Source organism: Dama dama, chromosome 33, assembly GCF_033118175.1.
Source record: "Dama dama isolate Ldn47 chromosome 33, ASM3311817v1, whole genome shotgun sequence".
NCBI classification, from domain to species: domain Eukaryota; kingdom Metazoa; phylum Chordata; class Mammalia; order Artiodactyla; family Cervidae; genus Dama; species Dama dama.
The window spans coordinates 42,515,627-42,532,805 of record NC_083713.1 but is presented as its reverse complement, the minus strand read 5'-3'; positions in this window follow the sequence as shown (position 1 = coordinate 42,532,805).

Sequence of the window (17,179 nt, the reverse complement as noted above, 5' to 3'; positions counted from 1 at the left end):
TGGTGGCACAGTGTTAAAGAATCTGCCTGCCATTCATATCAATGTATGACAAAACCCACTGAAAAAATAACAACAACAACAAAAAAAAGAATCTGCCTGCCAATGCAAGAGACGCAGGAGACATAGGTTCAATTCCTGGGTTGGGAAGATTCCCTGGAGCGGAAAATGGCAACCCACTCCAATATTCTTGCCTGGAAAGTCCCATGAACAGAGGAGCCTGGCAGGCTACAGTCCACTGGGGCTGCAAATAGTCAGACACAATTTGAGTGAGCACAAAAGAGGTAAAGTATATGGGCACAGAAGAAGGTGAACAACTAGATGTAGTAGTAAAACCTTAAGAATATTATCTTCTAACTGTTCACTTTAAAAAAAAAACAAAATGAGAGAGAGAGGAGGGAGAAGGAATTTTCCACTGCTGAGAGTGAGGATTAGAAGGAGGCACTGGAGATTTGAGGTGAGTAGAGAGTCATCTAGGAGGGAGGGAGGGTGAATGGATTGTGGAAATGTGTGATTCTTGGGCCGCACTAAAGATCCATTGGAATTTAAATATCATAAAATTAAAATGAAAATAGCGTGATGACAAGACCTTCACAGGATTCTTAATTTGTTTCCCCTCCAAGGACCCTGTAGCTAGAAAACTTTTAGATATAATTGGTTTTCTTTGTAAGCCTATGTATTATGATCATATGTATTTGTTTGGGTGATTGCACGCATTTTATTTATTTTTTTTTTTTCTAGGATTTTTTTTTTTTTTTTATTAGTTGGAGGCTAATTACTTCACAACATTTCAGTGGGTTTTGTCATACATTGATATGAATCAGCCATAGATTTACACGTATTCCCCATCCCGATCCCCCCTCCCACCTCCCTCTCCACCCGATTCCTCTGGGTCTTCCCAGTGCACCAGGCCCGAGCACTTGTCTCATGCATCCCACCTGGGCTGGTGATCTGTTTCACCATAGATAGTATACATGCTGTTCTTTTGAGACAGCCCACCCTCACCTTCTCCCATCTGTCACCCCATTGATCGCCAGGGTTGATTGCACGCATTTTAAAACATTTTTTTCTAAGAAAGATACAAAGAATTCACTAGACTGATAATGCAGTTCATCCCACAAAAAAAGGTTAAGACTCTTTGAATTCTAAGGAGCAGCCATAAAATTAAGGGCTAGGGGTCAGTTGGACCCAAAAACACTAAGAAAGAATCTCCAATTTACCTTTGCTGATAGAATCATGGCATTCCATAGAGGGGCTGTGTTACTCTGAACACAATATTTATGGAATAAATGATTATACTCCTCCCAAAATGTGGGCTACTTGCTTTCAAAGGTAATCCTTGAATACCTTCAATTTCTTCTATAAATATTAGTCTCTGTAGACTTATAAAATCTGTAAAATGACTTTACAAATCTCTTTTTGAGACAGTTTTAAATTTCATTTTATCTACCCATTTATATATCAACCAGATTATAAAGCATATTACTATAAAGTTGTGTGTAGTATTCTTGTAAAGTTTTTAAACTCTACCCCATATCCCGCATTGCAGGCAGATTCTTTACCATCTGAGCCGCCAGGGAAGGTATCTGCAATTTTACCTGTTTATATTTCTAATATGTATTTTTGCATTTTAAAATTTTTCTACTTAATCAGACTATAAGTTCAGTTGCTTGAGTTGATCCTTTCAGAAGACAATCTTCAGAATGGAATGATGCAGCCTGGTTTATTTTTCCTATTTTATCTATCCTGGATTAGAGTCATTGCCAACTTCCCCAACTTGCTATCACGGTGACCTTACGCAATTTATTTAAGATTCTCGTGCTTCAACTTCTTATTTATGAAATAAATATAGTAATTGCCAACCTCTTTAAAATCATTTTGCTGTATCAATTTATTTATATGCAAATGACTTAGAAATGTGGTTAGCACATAGTAAGCTCTTAAGAAATATTATGTTTATGGCATTATTTTCTGGTTTTTCCTCTATAAAATATGTAAGGTATGTTTTACTACCTTTGTTTTCTAATAAATAAATTGTGGTGATAAATTGCTTTATCTGAGTTTTGGTTTGGCTTTAACTCACTGAGTATACAAGCAATCATTTCAAAATAGTTTGCCATCTCAGTTGCATTTTCATCTTTATACCCAAGAGTTATGTAGAATGTTTTAAAATGTTTAAAATGTTTTAAAATGTCCCATTATTAAGCCAGGGAGGGAGGACAGGGAAGCCTGGCATGCTGCAATCCATAGGGTTGCAAAGAATCGGACATGACTTAGCGACTGAACAACAGGTAGGCCATAGGACATTTTTGAGGTTTATTTTATCAGCTGATGATTAAATATACAGGTTCTCTTATTTTTGTGTATTAACATTTTCTAGAGATTTTCTTTTAAATTACCCATTTTTATTAAAATATAAGTTGACTTACAATATTAGTTTCAGATGTACAGCTTAGTGATTCAGTATTTTTACAGATTATACTCCACTAAAAGTTATTGTAACATAATGACTATAATTTCCTGTGCTATACAATATATCCTTGTTGCTTTTCTATTTGTCCATGATTTTTATTCAACAGTCTCTGTGAATGGGTCTTCAAAAGTTGACTATAATGTACTTTACCTGTCCATCTGATACAAAAAAAAATTATTATTTAAATCCACTTTATTGTTTATTTACTTTTGATTATTAACTCATTTTGCTATTTCTGAGAAATATAGAAATAACCTACTGATAGGCTGAGAACAGCACACACTAGTACCTCTGTCTTATTTAATGTTTTTGGTTTGACATTTTTATCACAAATCATATTGTGTAAGTAATGGCTTATAAATACATTTTTTATTTTTATTTTTATGTGTGATTTTGTTTTCTGTGGGATTCTTATAGCATACAGCATGCTTTTTCAAAGGAAAAAAAAAGACAAATAAGGGTCTCTGTGTTAAAAGCTTGCTTAATCCATTAATATTTATCATGACTTACTGGTCTGCCTAGGATTATTGCTGCTCATTTTTTTAAGTGCTTCAATTTTTTAGGTGCTCTGATGCTCTCCTTAACCTGCTTTCTTATTGTTCTTGTATTTATCTTCCCTTTTCTGACATTGGTTGGCTGGTTTGGGTTTTCTTTCTCCATTTTTCATTTATTTATCTAGGGTTTCGGAAGTTATATGTCCATTTCTATTCTCCTGTTGAAATTTTAAGCAGTGTATTTAAACTTTAAAAAATGATTTCCAAGAGTCAATCATATCATATTGTTCTCTTCTATGAGAAAAGTTTAAAAATCTAAATAAATAATTGTTCTTTTACATATTCTCTCTCCCCAGCTTTCATATCTTTGGACTCACGAGGGTAAGATCTGTTTGTTTGGGGTTTTTTTTTTTTTTTTTTTGTATTTCAGACCTAATTCTTTTGGCTTTTGTCATTTTTGAACTTCCACTTAGATGGGGCAATTAGTATTTATAGTTCAGTTCTCCAGGAGATAGAATTTATAATCAAATTTGGGCCTTTTCTATATAGTCAGTATATCATCATATCATAAAGTAATACTAAAGTAGTTCTTTGTGTGCATTTGTTGCAGGAATATACATATTGATCAATGAAGGAGAATAGAGTCCCAAAAGAGGAAAATGCTTCTGCCAACATTTAAGAATCTGAATTACGTAGGGAAAATGGACTGTACTGTGAATGACCACATGATACTTGGTTATGCATGTGGAAAATATAAAAACCAATTTCATAAACACATACAACACAAACAAAAGTGTATTTCAGATAAGTGTAGGAACAAATGTAAAATTCTAAAAACATGATATATTGAAAATATTTTAGTAGTCTCAAAATGAAAAAGGCTTTTCTAAATTACAAGATCCAAAATTCATAAAAGAAACATTTGATATTTTGGCCAAGTTTTTTATATTTCTGTGTTTTAAAAGTTATTATGGCCAAAGATAAAAAAGCAAGGCAAAAACTAGGAAAACAATTTTTAGCACATACAAGAATCAGAATACTTATATCCAGAATCTATCATAAGAAAAGTACAACACAATGGAAAAATAAGAAAAGAGTAAGAAAAAATAACTCAGGGAAGAAATATAATTAGCCCATAAATACAAGGACATAATTCAACTTCACTAAAAATCAGGCTAAGACAATTTTAAAATAAGATTTTATGTTTTAGCAAAAAATGAGAAAAAAAAATGTTACTATTAACAACCAAGTTTGATAAAGGTGAGAAAATGGGCAAGTTTTTATATTTTTAGTAAAGCCACTTTTGAGATAATCTTTTTAAATTGCCATTATTAGGAAAATTCCAGCTCTGTTCTGTTTTAGAGAAACACAAGCATGAATGAATAAAGAACAGTATGTAAGGATATTCATTATAACATTGGCTGCTTATTTTTTAAGAAATTGATAAACCATGTCAATATTCCTCACTATAGAATGAATCAATTATGACTCATTGATGCAATATAATACCTTGACGCTCTTTAACAGTATAAAAGTGAAAGTGAAAGTGTCTGTCCCTCAGCGGTATCCAACTCTTTACAATCCCATGTACTGTAGCTCACTAGGCTCCTCTGTCCATGGAATTCTCCAGGCAAGAATATGAGAGTAGGTAGCCATTCACTTCTTCAGGGGATCTTCCTGACCCAGGGATCAAACCCAGGTCTTCTGCATTGCAGGCAGATTCTTTACCATCTGAGCTACTAGGGAAGCTCTTTAAAAGTATAAGCTAGAACTAAATACACTGATATGCAAGTATGTCTAAAATATATTAAGAGCACATCAAGCCTTCCCCTGCAGTTCAGTGGTTATGATTCCATGCTTCCACTGCAGGGGGGTGTGAGTTCAACCCCTGGTTAGGGAAATAAGATCCCACATGTGGCACAAAAAGACTATAAATAAATTAAATAAAATATATTAAGAGCACAAAGCAACTTATATATGTGTATTAGAGATTAACAATAACTTTTATATAAAGGAGAGTATACAACATAGTGAGAAAGAGACAGAGAGAGAGACAGGAATAGAAAGGAAGGGAGGAGGGGAGAAAAGAGACCAGAAGGGAGAGAGGTGAGGAAGGAGAGAAGAAAGGCACTCCTACAGGAAACACTTGTCAGTTATCTACTATACACCAGTCTTTGTTCCATGATAAAGATAGAAAGAGTCCCTCCTCTCAAAGAATGTTAACAAGTACATGAACAAATGTTGGCAAACCTAGACAGTGTGTTGAAAAGCAGAGACATTACTCTGCTGACAAAGGCCTGTATAGTCAAGGCTACGGTCTTCCCAGTAGTCACATATGGTTGTGAGTGTGGGACCAACCGTAAAGAAGGCAGAGTGCCAAAGAACTCTGAACTGTGGTTCTGGAGAAGATTCTACGAAGAGTCCCTTGGACAGCAAGGAGATCAAACCAGTCAATCTTAAGGGAGAAAGACCCTGAATATTCACTGGAAGGAGTGAAGCTGAAGCGCCAGTATTTTAGTCATCTGATACAAACAGAGACTCATTGGAAAAGTCCCTAATGCTGGGAAAGGTTGAGGGCAGAAGGAAAGGAGGGCATCAGAGGGTGAGGTGACTGGACAGCATCACTGATGCAATGAACATGAACTTGGGCAAACTCTGGCAGACGGTGAGAGACAGGGAGGCCTGGCATGCTGACATCCATGGGGTCACAACAAGTCGGACATGACTGGGCAACAGAACAACACAATAACATGAACAAACAACTATGTAAGCAAGTCAATCAAACAGTAATAATCCACACACTGAAAAGTGTGATAGAGAAGATAATACAGATAACACCATAGAGAATGGAAGAAGGTATGTGTGCAAATAATAGATAAAGTGGTCAGGGACTGCTGCATTGAAAAGGGCTCATTCAAGCAAAAACATGGAAGGTGAGGAGCAAACCAGAGAAGGGAAATGGAATTTCAGCACAGAGAATGCCAAGATTTGAAGGAAAAAGAAGACACCCAGTATGACAGGCAGACATGTGAGGCTTGAGAGCAGAGATGTAGATCAGGGTCAGTTCACAGAGGGCCACATGAGCCATAGCATAAAGTTTGGATTTATAAAAAGCACAATGAAATAATTGTTGGAGGGTTTATATCAGGTAACAGAATTTGATTTGTGTCTAGAAATGTCACTTTCACTCCCGCATAAAGAATGAATTGTAGAGGACAAGAGTAGAACAGAGAGATCCATTAAGAAATGTTACAGTAATCCAAACAACAGATTACAGTGGTGGGCACTAGCTGGAGAGATAAAGTTCATATACTTAGGAGGCAAAGCAACAGAACCTGCTGTTAGGTGGAATGTGAGAAAGAAACCAAAGAAGATTTCAAGATTTTGGACATGAGCACTCAGGATGGATGGTAGAACAATTTACTAAAATTGAATGACAAGAGGAGAGGCAGGTGTTAAACCTGTAAGAATCAAGAATTCAGCTTTTATCATCTTAGGCTTGAATTAATATTAATAACATAAGCAATACTCATGTAATGCTTAATATGTTTTGAGCTCTTGCTGTATATTAGCTCATTTAATTTTCATAAAATCCTATTATATAGGTAGTTGTTGCATATCCAAGTGAAAGCTTAAAGAAGCAAGCTAAGGAGACAGATCAGGGAGTTAGTTATTTTCATATAAATAATATATTTTTTATAGATAGCTTTTAAAGCCATGGTACTAATAAGACTCCCTAGTGTTCTGGTTATCTATTGATATCAAACAGCAACCAATATATACGGTCAGGGACTTTGTGGTTTGATAATTCAGACAAGGATCAACGGAAATGGTCTGTTCTCCAGAATGTCTGGGAATGGCTGCATGGAGAAAAGCATCCAAAGAGCCCTTCACTCACATATTTGGTGCCTGGTCTGGTCAATTAGAAGAGTTTACTTAGAATCTGGACTAAAATGCATACATACGGTCTCTGCATACGGCTTGTACTTCTTACAGCAAGGTGACATAGCAAAGAGAATAACATCCATCAGAGAGTCTTTGAAGAAAATGAGACAGAAGCTGCCTACTTTTTATAACCTAGACTAAGAAGTTACACAGTGTGACTTCTACCATCTCTGTGGGTTAAAGCTGTCATGAACCCACACAAATTCAGGAGGCAGGTACCTGGACCTTACCTATCAATGAGGGAAAAGGAATGTTTAAGAATTTGTGGACTCAAAAAAAAAAAAAAAAACACTCCACAATTAGAATGTTCAGAGAAGGGAGACAAGACTGAACATTGGAGGACTCCAATATTTAGAATATTCAAAGAAGAAACCATCAAAGATAACTATATTCATACATTTGTACCTAAACTTGGAGCAAATACGTGAAACACACAGTAATAAAGTTTGAAAATAGGTACAATTGAGGAAAAAGGTAAAGGTATGATTCTTGATAACTTCCGTAGAGCTTGAAACATTTTTAAAGAAAATGTATTACTATTTTATCTGAATGTTGTTTTAAACTAAGTGCTAATAGATTATAAGACCATAAAATGTTTAAAAAATATATTTGGTCTTTATTTTGTCACCTGAAGTATGTAATTTTTGAAAACATGGATGTCAATAGTTAAAGATAAAATACAGAAAACTTTGCAAGAAACTTGAGTGTTTAGGTTTTTTCAATGTAAAGCATGTATATGTGTGTGTATATATATATATATATATATATATATATATATATATATATATATATTATCCACAATTTTGATCCCCATCTAGGGGTGTTCAGACTCAGTGGAGAAGAGATTACATTACAGTTTTCCCTTTCCATTATCAGCTAAGGTCAGATAATTATCAGTACACTCCATTCCTAAAATGAAGAATAGGGGAAAATTAAACAAAGTTTTAACAGAGTATGAAAAGGGTTATAATTATAATCTTAGCTGAATAAAAATCTTGATAATTTATGTCTTTTGAGCTTTATTTGACTCTTAAAAGAGAATTCTTATCCACAGATAGATAGGTATAGAGACACAGATATATGGCACTTTATTCTAAAGAATTGCATTCATCCCAAAGCAAATTGGAATAGGAAACATATGTTTGCTCATAAAACCTATACCAACTACTAAAATGTAATCAATGTTTCTCTAAAAAGACTGAATATTCATTCACAGTTCACCAAGCCTCTCTTAGGATAAAGCAGTCAAATTGATCTATTCCTAAGACCTTTACCACAGATAGTTTTAGCTGAGAAAAAAAAAGAAGGTAAAAACATTTCTTCACTCACATTGTCCATTCTGGGGCAATGCTTAGCACTGACTGTTCTGTCTTCTTCCTCAACCATTGACAAATGCTTTGAGAAGTCTTATTGTAAACTATGAAATCACTAGACAACAGACCAGTGATGCCCTTCCATACAATACCTTTTGAAATTTCTAATCGAAATTTCATATCTGGAACAGCTTGGGTCTGACGGAGGCCCAACAGGAAATGCCAATGTTTATTCATTCAGAACCCTCCTGCCTTTAAAAGAAGACACTGGCTTTGTCCCCTTGCAGTGAAGAGTGTGCTCTTACATTTTCAGACAGCATTTGACAAAGTTCCACATCAGAGATCAAGGTCTTGGCAGAAAGATTGAGGTCTGCAAAAGGAGGAAAACAGAATGGACATAAATGCACGTGTAATGGATTGAGTGTTGGCTAAAGGGCAGATGAGGGTATGGTCATAAATAAAAACTTTTCATGGTGGCAAAAGGTAACTGGAGATATATTACTGAATCAGTGTGAGAATTCCACTTACTTATTAACCATTAAGGTGAACTTAGCAATCGAATAAACAAGAAAATATCTGATTCTCTAAACATAATTGTGTTGGAAGAATGGAGAATAAAATTGAAATTCTACTCCTTAAAGAAGAAAACAACATTGAATTGTGATATGTGTGTATTGATATGTGATTTGATGTGTGAATTGATGTGTGTGTATATGTATGTGTGTGTATATGTGTGTGGATATATATATATATGCATAATAAATAAAGACAAATTAACAGGGCTTCCAGTTGAAATGTTAATCTACATGTGGCTTTTTTTTAATATATTCTCCAGAGGGTCTTACCAACCCAGGAATTGAACCCTGGTCTCCTGCATTGCTGGCAGATTCTTTACCAGCTGAGCCACAAGGGAAGTCCAAGAATACTAGAGTGGGTGGCCTGTCCCTTCTCCAGCAGATCTTCCAGACCCAGGAATTTAATCGGAGTCACCCGCATTTACAGGAAGATTCTTTACCAACTGAGTTGTCAGGGAAGCACTTAATATATTCTACTTCCTCACTATTAGAAACAGGTGCAAGTAGGTAAACAGAAAAGAGCAAGGAAAGTAAAAGTGGAGAGTCCATGAAATGAAAATTCAAAGAATCTTTTTCCAAGAAAATCAGGAAATTATGGACTCAGCACTCAGCTATCATTGCTGTGGGCCCTCTTGCCCCTCTGGCATCTTACCCATAGTTGGGTTGTCTGATAAAATACAGATCACCAGTTACACTTCCCAGGTGGTGCTAGTGTTAAAGAACTAGCCTGCCAATACAGGAGAGGTAAGAGATGTGAGTTCGATCCTGGGGTTAAGAAGATCCCTTGGAGGAGGGCATGGCAACCCACTCCAGTATTCTTGCCTGGAGAATCCCATGGATAGAGGACCCTGGCAAGCTATGGTCCATAGGGTCCCAAATAGTCAGACATGACTGAAGTGATTTAGCGTGCACATGCACGAGTCACACTTGAATTTCAAATAAACAAACACTAAATATTTAGTGTAAGTATGTCCCATGTAATATTTGTGCCTTTATGAAATATTATACTAAAATTTATCTGTTGTTTACCTGTAATTCAACTTTAATTGGGTGTCCTATTTTCTTGTTGTCTTCTGAATCTTCCAACACTAACCCATAGCCAAGCTTCCATCCAACAGTTGTGGACATTGGTAAACCCTCTAGGGAAAGAATGAGATACTTGACTACATTGTTGGGGGGAAAAAAATTAAAAACCTTGGCCATGATAAAGGTGAAATTAAACAGAACCAATTATCACTATTAAATTAGATTTCTGTGTGAATGTCCTTTGAATTTTATCCTATTTAAAGAATCTTACTCCCTTGAAATTTGCTTCTTGCCCTGTTCATTGTGAATATGATAATTTATACTAAATAATATTTTGCTGTAGCTAACATCATAATGCATTTCTTAGTCTTGAGGATAGTCTTGTATTTTGCTTTCTTTTTGAAGAAAAAAATTATTTTAGATCACTTTAAACATTTCACAGCAATTTTAGTCAAGCTAAGCCTAAATTAAGTTCCTCAAAGTTTCTATGAATACAAGGTAATAAATAAGAAGGCATATGATATTCTCAAGAGACCTGTGAGGTAGCGCTGTATCTTTGAAAAAGTCTGTGACTTTTTTTGCCTTCAGTGTATTCACATATGGGACTTCCAGGTAGTTCACATATAAGAAAACAGTGTTAAAGTAATTAAGTAGATTATATTAAAAGTATGTTCTAAGTCTTAAGACTTTAAAATTATGAAAATAAGAAATGCAATACCTACACAGTAGATTACAACTTTTATGAAATTGACCAGTTTTTCTTTGCTACAATCCTCCCTTCTTTCATTATGGCTACAAGGTCTAAGAAACCTGAAATGTATAGCATAGTCCAGCTCCAAAGTTCAGTCCTAGGACTTGCATTTCCAATAATATCAGTTGCTCAGTCACGTCTGACTCTTTGCGACCCCAAGGACTGTAGCCTGCCAGGGCTCCTTTGTCCATGAAATTCTCCAGGCAAGGATACTGGATTGGGTTGCCATTTCCTTCTCCATCCACTAATATGACTGACTAGCTATCATAAAACCCCCCTACTGTGAAAAACTTATTTAGAAATATAGAAAATATAACATAAGGCCTTTTGTATGCATAGCTGACCTCATGAGGCAATGAGTTATTTCCAAGGGCAGACCCTGGAGAAAAATTAAAAACCTAAAATAGAAGTGAATGAAAGATTTAGCTGTCCTAGTTGTGGGTGTGATTTGACGGACAGTGTGTGGTTGTTGTGAACGCTGGTAACGAAGGAATTGGGATTTAATGGACATTAAGGGACACATTGACCACTTCCAATTTGCCTTGATTCCTGGACCTGTATGACCTAAATCAAATCCCTTATGAATATACAGTGGAAGTGAGAAATAGACTTAAGGGACTAGATCTGATAGTAACTGCAGCCATGAAATTAAAAAACGCTTACTCCTTGGAAGGAAAGTTATAACCAACCCAGATAGCATATTAAAAAGCAGAGACATTACTTTAAAATAAGCACTTGGTTTCAAATAGAGATGAAAAGAAAGTGTATCTATCATGACATTGACTCTTTATATAAAATCAATTCTTCTTTAAAAATAATATCTATACACATATATGCTATATATTAATATAGATGCAGTGTGTATCTATGTATATATGTATGTATGTATATAGGTGAAAGGAAATTCTAATAGTAGGTATACATATATATAGATATATATATAGCATATACATATATAGATATATATATACAGCAAAGTTAGGACTTAAGACTTAAAGAACCACCCACACCACCAGGGGAGTGGGAAGGGTGTGTGTGGTATATGTTTGAAAAGAAGGATTTTATTGATAGGATAAAAACATAAACTCTGGCAAGAGTAGCCTACGTGTCACCAAATAATATTCCTTGTCCTTCTGTTCACATGATTCAACAGCCTTTTCCGGCCTCATTTGAAGTCAGGTGTGGCCTTATCACAACCCTGGCTAATGAAATCTGGTAGACATGAGTATGTACCTACAAAATCTAATACAAAGTCTTTAAAACAGTAGGTGCTCAATGAAAAAGAATGAATAACCTCCCCTCTTCTCTCACATTTATTTTTGATTCATTTACTCAATACTGATTGAGCACTTGTACTCTTTGGCTTCCTGGGACTGCTCCACGTAAGGACTAAACCTAGACATTTCTCTCCAATAATATCTTATGAGTCACTATATTTCACATGACCTCACTATTAAAATTTCCTTTCCCTCATGTCTTCCAAGTTTTCCAAATTGACAACTCAACTGCTAAACTATTACAAGGACATTCTTGCCAGTTTCTTTTTGGCTGCAATGCCCTCATCTAAGAGATAAGCTTTGGTGAGTATCTCTACAGCTGTGCTTTAGGTTAGTGAGAATATTTGCCCTTACTGATACAATTTTTCCATAGGGGTTATCCTGTTGCCAGAAGTTGACAATAAACCATTTAGGGGATGTTTTACAAATGTGTCGCTTTAAGTGACTTAGTCTCTAGGAATCGTGTTCAGCAGGCCCTTGATATCTTGATAAAAGCACAGTTGCAATAGAAAGTGTCTAAAACACCTCTTCAGAAAGCAAAAGGATGTGCTAGGCCAAATTTAAATTTTTTGCATCTGAGATATCTTCAGAATGACATTAGTATTTATCTCCCTTTTGTGTGATCCAAAATTATCTGAGAGCAATCTAAAAATAATTCTAAAATGGTAAATATATGTGTTCTTTGAAAATAAACAAACACTTTTTAGACATGACCATTTGCTTAAACACACTATTTATCATTATGATGAAGACCTAGTCTTTTCCCATCACACAAAGCATAGATTCTTTGGCTTATGATATGGCTGTTACAGAGCCCTCCCTCTATGGTTTTATATGGTCTTTGAACATCATCCCCCTACACTTTCATGTATATAGACTAATTAAAAGAATAATATTACATTTCATCTTCCTATTTTTATCAAAAGTGATTATCTTTAACAAACACTTAAAATTGTTCTGCTTTTGTATCAGTGATTAATGTATTGTGCCTGGTTCTTCTTGCCTGTTAATTGTTTTATACAAGTGGATGCTAATATAAGCAATAAGGTTTTATTAATGTCCCAATCAAATATATTGAAGCATATATGTGTTAAATACATGAGGGCTAAATAGGTGATCTTTCTTAAAAGAACATTAGGTTTTGAACATTGATCCATATTTATTAATTAATGCCTCTTTCAAAGCTTTTCTGCAGTATGATTAAAAATTGTTTCTATTTTATCATTTAAAATGGTGTATCTATTAACATATAGATTTATTCAAAAAATACAAGTGAAACTCCAATCCCTGAAGATATAAACTTGAATATAGATAATTTATAATTCAATCCATATTTTTAAAATAAATCTGCTACTAATAAGTACTTTAAAATAAAGTCTTCTCTGCCAAGTCATAAAAATAAATTACCTAGAATTAAATAAAACAAACTTTATTGAAACCTACAAAAAAAGAGAAAAAAATGTGTTAATTTTGATACTTTGGTGGTATCAAGGTGTAGTTTCCATTACCAAGAAATATCTCAAAATTAGATTTGATTCAAGCATTGGTTACAGAAACTCAGAGATACCACAACTTTTTAGAATATTTTTTAAAAAGATTAGCAGAGGCAAAATAGAATGTTGACATCGATAATAAATGTGATCACATCAAATAATTTCCAACTCTTTTTTTCCTCAATTTTTTAATATCTGTTACACTGAAATCTTACCATATGTTTTGCCTGCTTAATCTTAAAATTGAGTTGTCATCTATGAGTGAATTATCAATAGATCTGATCTTAGACAATCTCTGAAAATTCATTTATTTAGTTCATTTTTACTCATTTTTATTTAAATATGATATTTTTAACTTGGAAAAAATATGAAGATAGATGGCAACATGGTCAAAACAATTTTCAACAATCATAAACTACAAATGATTCATAGCCATAATAAGCAAAGAGGGAAAAATCAATAGGAAACAGACAAACATCTGTGGTAGTTTTAAAACATTGAGTTTAAATATTTTGTTTAAAAGTCTTTGCCATTAACCCCAGTGAGAAATCAGGTGTATGTACCTGCCCCTAGAATTTGGCCAGTCTTATGACTACTTAATCAATAGACTATGGCAGAGAAATGCTATGCAAATTCCAAGGCTGCATCATAAACAACAATACATCTTCCCCAGAACACCCATTCTTAGGGCTCTGATCCTTGGTATAACTGTCTGCCAGTTCTGAAGACACTGCTATGAGGAAGCCAGGTTAAATTCTCTCTGTATGGAGAGACCTGTAGGAGAGAGTAAAAACTGTAGGAGAGTATTAAAGCCAAATTAAGTTCTCTCCATATGGAGAGAACGTCCAAGGGACCTACTTGATTAGGATCTCCGACAAAATAAATAAATAAAACTATAATTTTAAAAACATATGCAATTGATTTTTTTAAAAAAATATTTATTCTTTGACCAGGGATTGAACCCAGGCCCCCTGCATTAGAAGCCTGGAGTCCTAGCCACTGGATCACCAGGGAGGTCACTGAAATTGATTTTAATAGGATTAAAAGTCACTGACCCAGTGAAGCAGAGTAACTCCTCCCTGACCACCTTGCTCTTTCTGTACATATACTTAAAATTAATCATTTACTCATATTCATCACAATCTTATACTCATCTAATCAATTGCAGGATTCAGTCAGTATATTCATATCGTGGGGTATAGTTTCATCCTTGCTATATCGGAAAACTCCATCCCTTTCCATTCTCATTGCCTTTATCCCAGAGCACCACCCAATATTTTTAGACTACTGGTTTTCCCTGGTGACTCAGTCAGTAAAGAATCTGACTGCAATGCCAGAAACCCGGCTTCCATCCCTGGGTTGGGAACATCCACTGGAGAAGGAAATGGCTCCAGTGTACCCACTCCAGTTTTCTTGTCTGGAGAATCCCTTGGACAGAGGAGCCTGGTGGGCGAGAGCCCACGTGGTTACAAAGAGTCAGACATGTCTTAGTGACTAAACCATCACCAATAGCTATCTATTCTTTTCCAGTTCTAATTTCCTTCTATCCAGACTTCACTAATCACTCAGGGGGATCTTTTTTAAAAAATAAATAGTTCTTGTTACTTTTCTGATTAAATCATTTCAGTAACTTTCCATAAAGTGAATGCCCATAAAGACCAATTCCTTCAGAATCTTTATTGAACATGCCAGGCTGAATCATCCTAATCTCACATCCTCACCCTTCATTTACCTAATTCATCATTCAGGTCTCAATTTAAAATGTCACATCCTTTCCTCAATACTCCCCCTCACATGCACACATGCCCCTAGATTAGGTCTTCTTGTTATTCTTCACCAGAATCATTGCTCATCTTTTTCATGGTCATCATCACATCTCCAGCTAGATGCTTTCCCACAAATACTATAAAATCCAAAAGAGCTGGGGCCACACTTGCCTTCAATGTATATGATAAGAATTCAGAATTTAATGAAATAAATCAGTGAATGCATTTTAAAAAATTGATGAGAGGCATTTATTTCCAGTTACCAGATGTTTTGCTTTGTTTAAAAACAATTTAATAATTACAGAATGCCTAGGTAAATATTTTGATTTTTATCTTTAAAAAAAAATCTCATCTTCTCTTTACAATTGCTTAGATGCTGATGAAAATGTTAATTACTATGAAACATTTTTATATAGGAATAAAACCACAGTCATACACTCATGGATAGGGTATTAGTCATGGAGTGGGCAGGAAACAGATGGAACATCCCAGAGGAGAGTTCAATAAAGGGATCTTTACCAAGGTGTGAGTGGGTGTAGGGCAACCTCGATGCAGTTTTGACTAGTTACAGTCCAGCTCATCACCATCACTCTTCCCATTTATTTTTCTGGAATTGAGCTGCAGGAGTTGCACAGTCATCAAGACAGTATGGTACTGGCACAAAGACAGAAATATAGATCAATGGAACAGAATAGAAAGCCCAGAGATAAATCCACGAACCTATGGACACCTTATCTTTGACAAAGGAAGCAAGGATATACAATGGAAAAAAGACAACCTCTTTAACAAGTGGTGCTGGGAAAACTGGTCAACCACTTGTAAAAGAATGAAACTAGAACACTTTCTAACACCATACACAAAAATAAACTCAAAATGGATTAAAGATCTAAATGTAAGACCAGAAACTATAAAACTCCTAGAGGAAAACATAGGCAAAACACTCTCCGACATAAATCACAGCAAGATCCTCTATGACCCACCTCCCAGAATATTGGAAATAAAAGCAAAACTAAACAAATGGGACCTAATGAAACTTAAAAGCTTTTGCACTACAAAGGAAACTATAAGTAAGGTGAAAAGACAGCCCTCAGATTGGGAGAAAATAATAGCAAATGAAGAAACAGACAAAGGATTAATCTCAAAAATATACAAGCAACTCCTGCAGCTCAATTCCAGAAAAATAAATGACCCAATCAAAAAATGGGCCAAAGAACTAAACAGACATTTCTCCAAAGAAGACATACAGATGGCTAACAAACACATGAAAAGATGCTCAACATCACTCATTATTAGAGAAATGCAAATCAAAACCACAATGAGGTACCATTACACGCCAGTCAGGATGGCTGCTATCCAAAAATCTACAAGCAATAAATCCTGGAGAGGGTGTGGAGAAAAGGGAACCCTCTTACACTGTTGGTGGGAATGCAAACTAGTACAGCCGCTATGGAAAACAGTGTGGAGATTTCTTAAAAAACTGGACATAGAACTGCCATATGACCCAGCAATCCCACTTCTGGGCATACACACTGAGGAAACCAGATCTGAAAGAGACACGTGCACCCCAATGTTCATCGCAGCACTGTTTATAATAGCCAGGACATGGAAGCAACCTAGATGCCCATCAGCAGATGAATGGATAAGGAAGCTGTGGTACATATACACCATGGAATATTACTCAGCCATTAAAAAGAATTCATTTGAACCAGTCCTAATGAGATGGATGAAGCTGGAGCCCATTATACAGAGTGAAGTAAGCCAGAAAGATAAAGAACATTACAGCATACTGACACATGTATATGGAATTTAGAAAGGTGATAACGATAACCCTATATGCAGAACAGAAAAAGAGACACAGAAATACAGAACAGACTTTTGAACTTTGTGGGAGAATGTGAGGGTGGGATATTTCAAAAGAACAGCATGTATACTATCTATGGTGAAACAGATCACCAGCCCAGGTGGGATGCACGAGACAAGTGCTCCGGCCTGGTGCACTGGGAAGACCCAGAGGAATCGGGTGGAGAGGGAGTTGGGAGGGGGGATCGGGATTGGGAATACATGTAAAT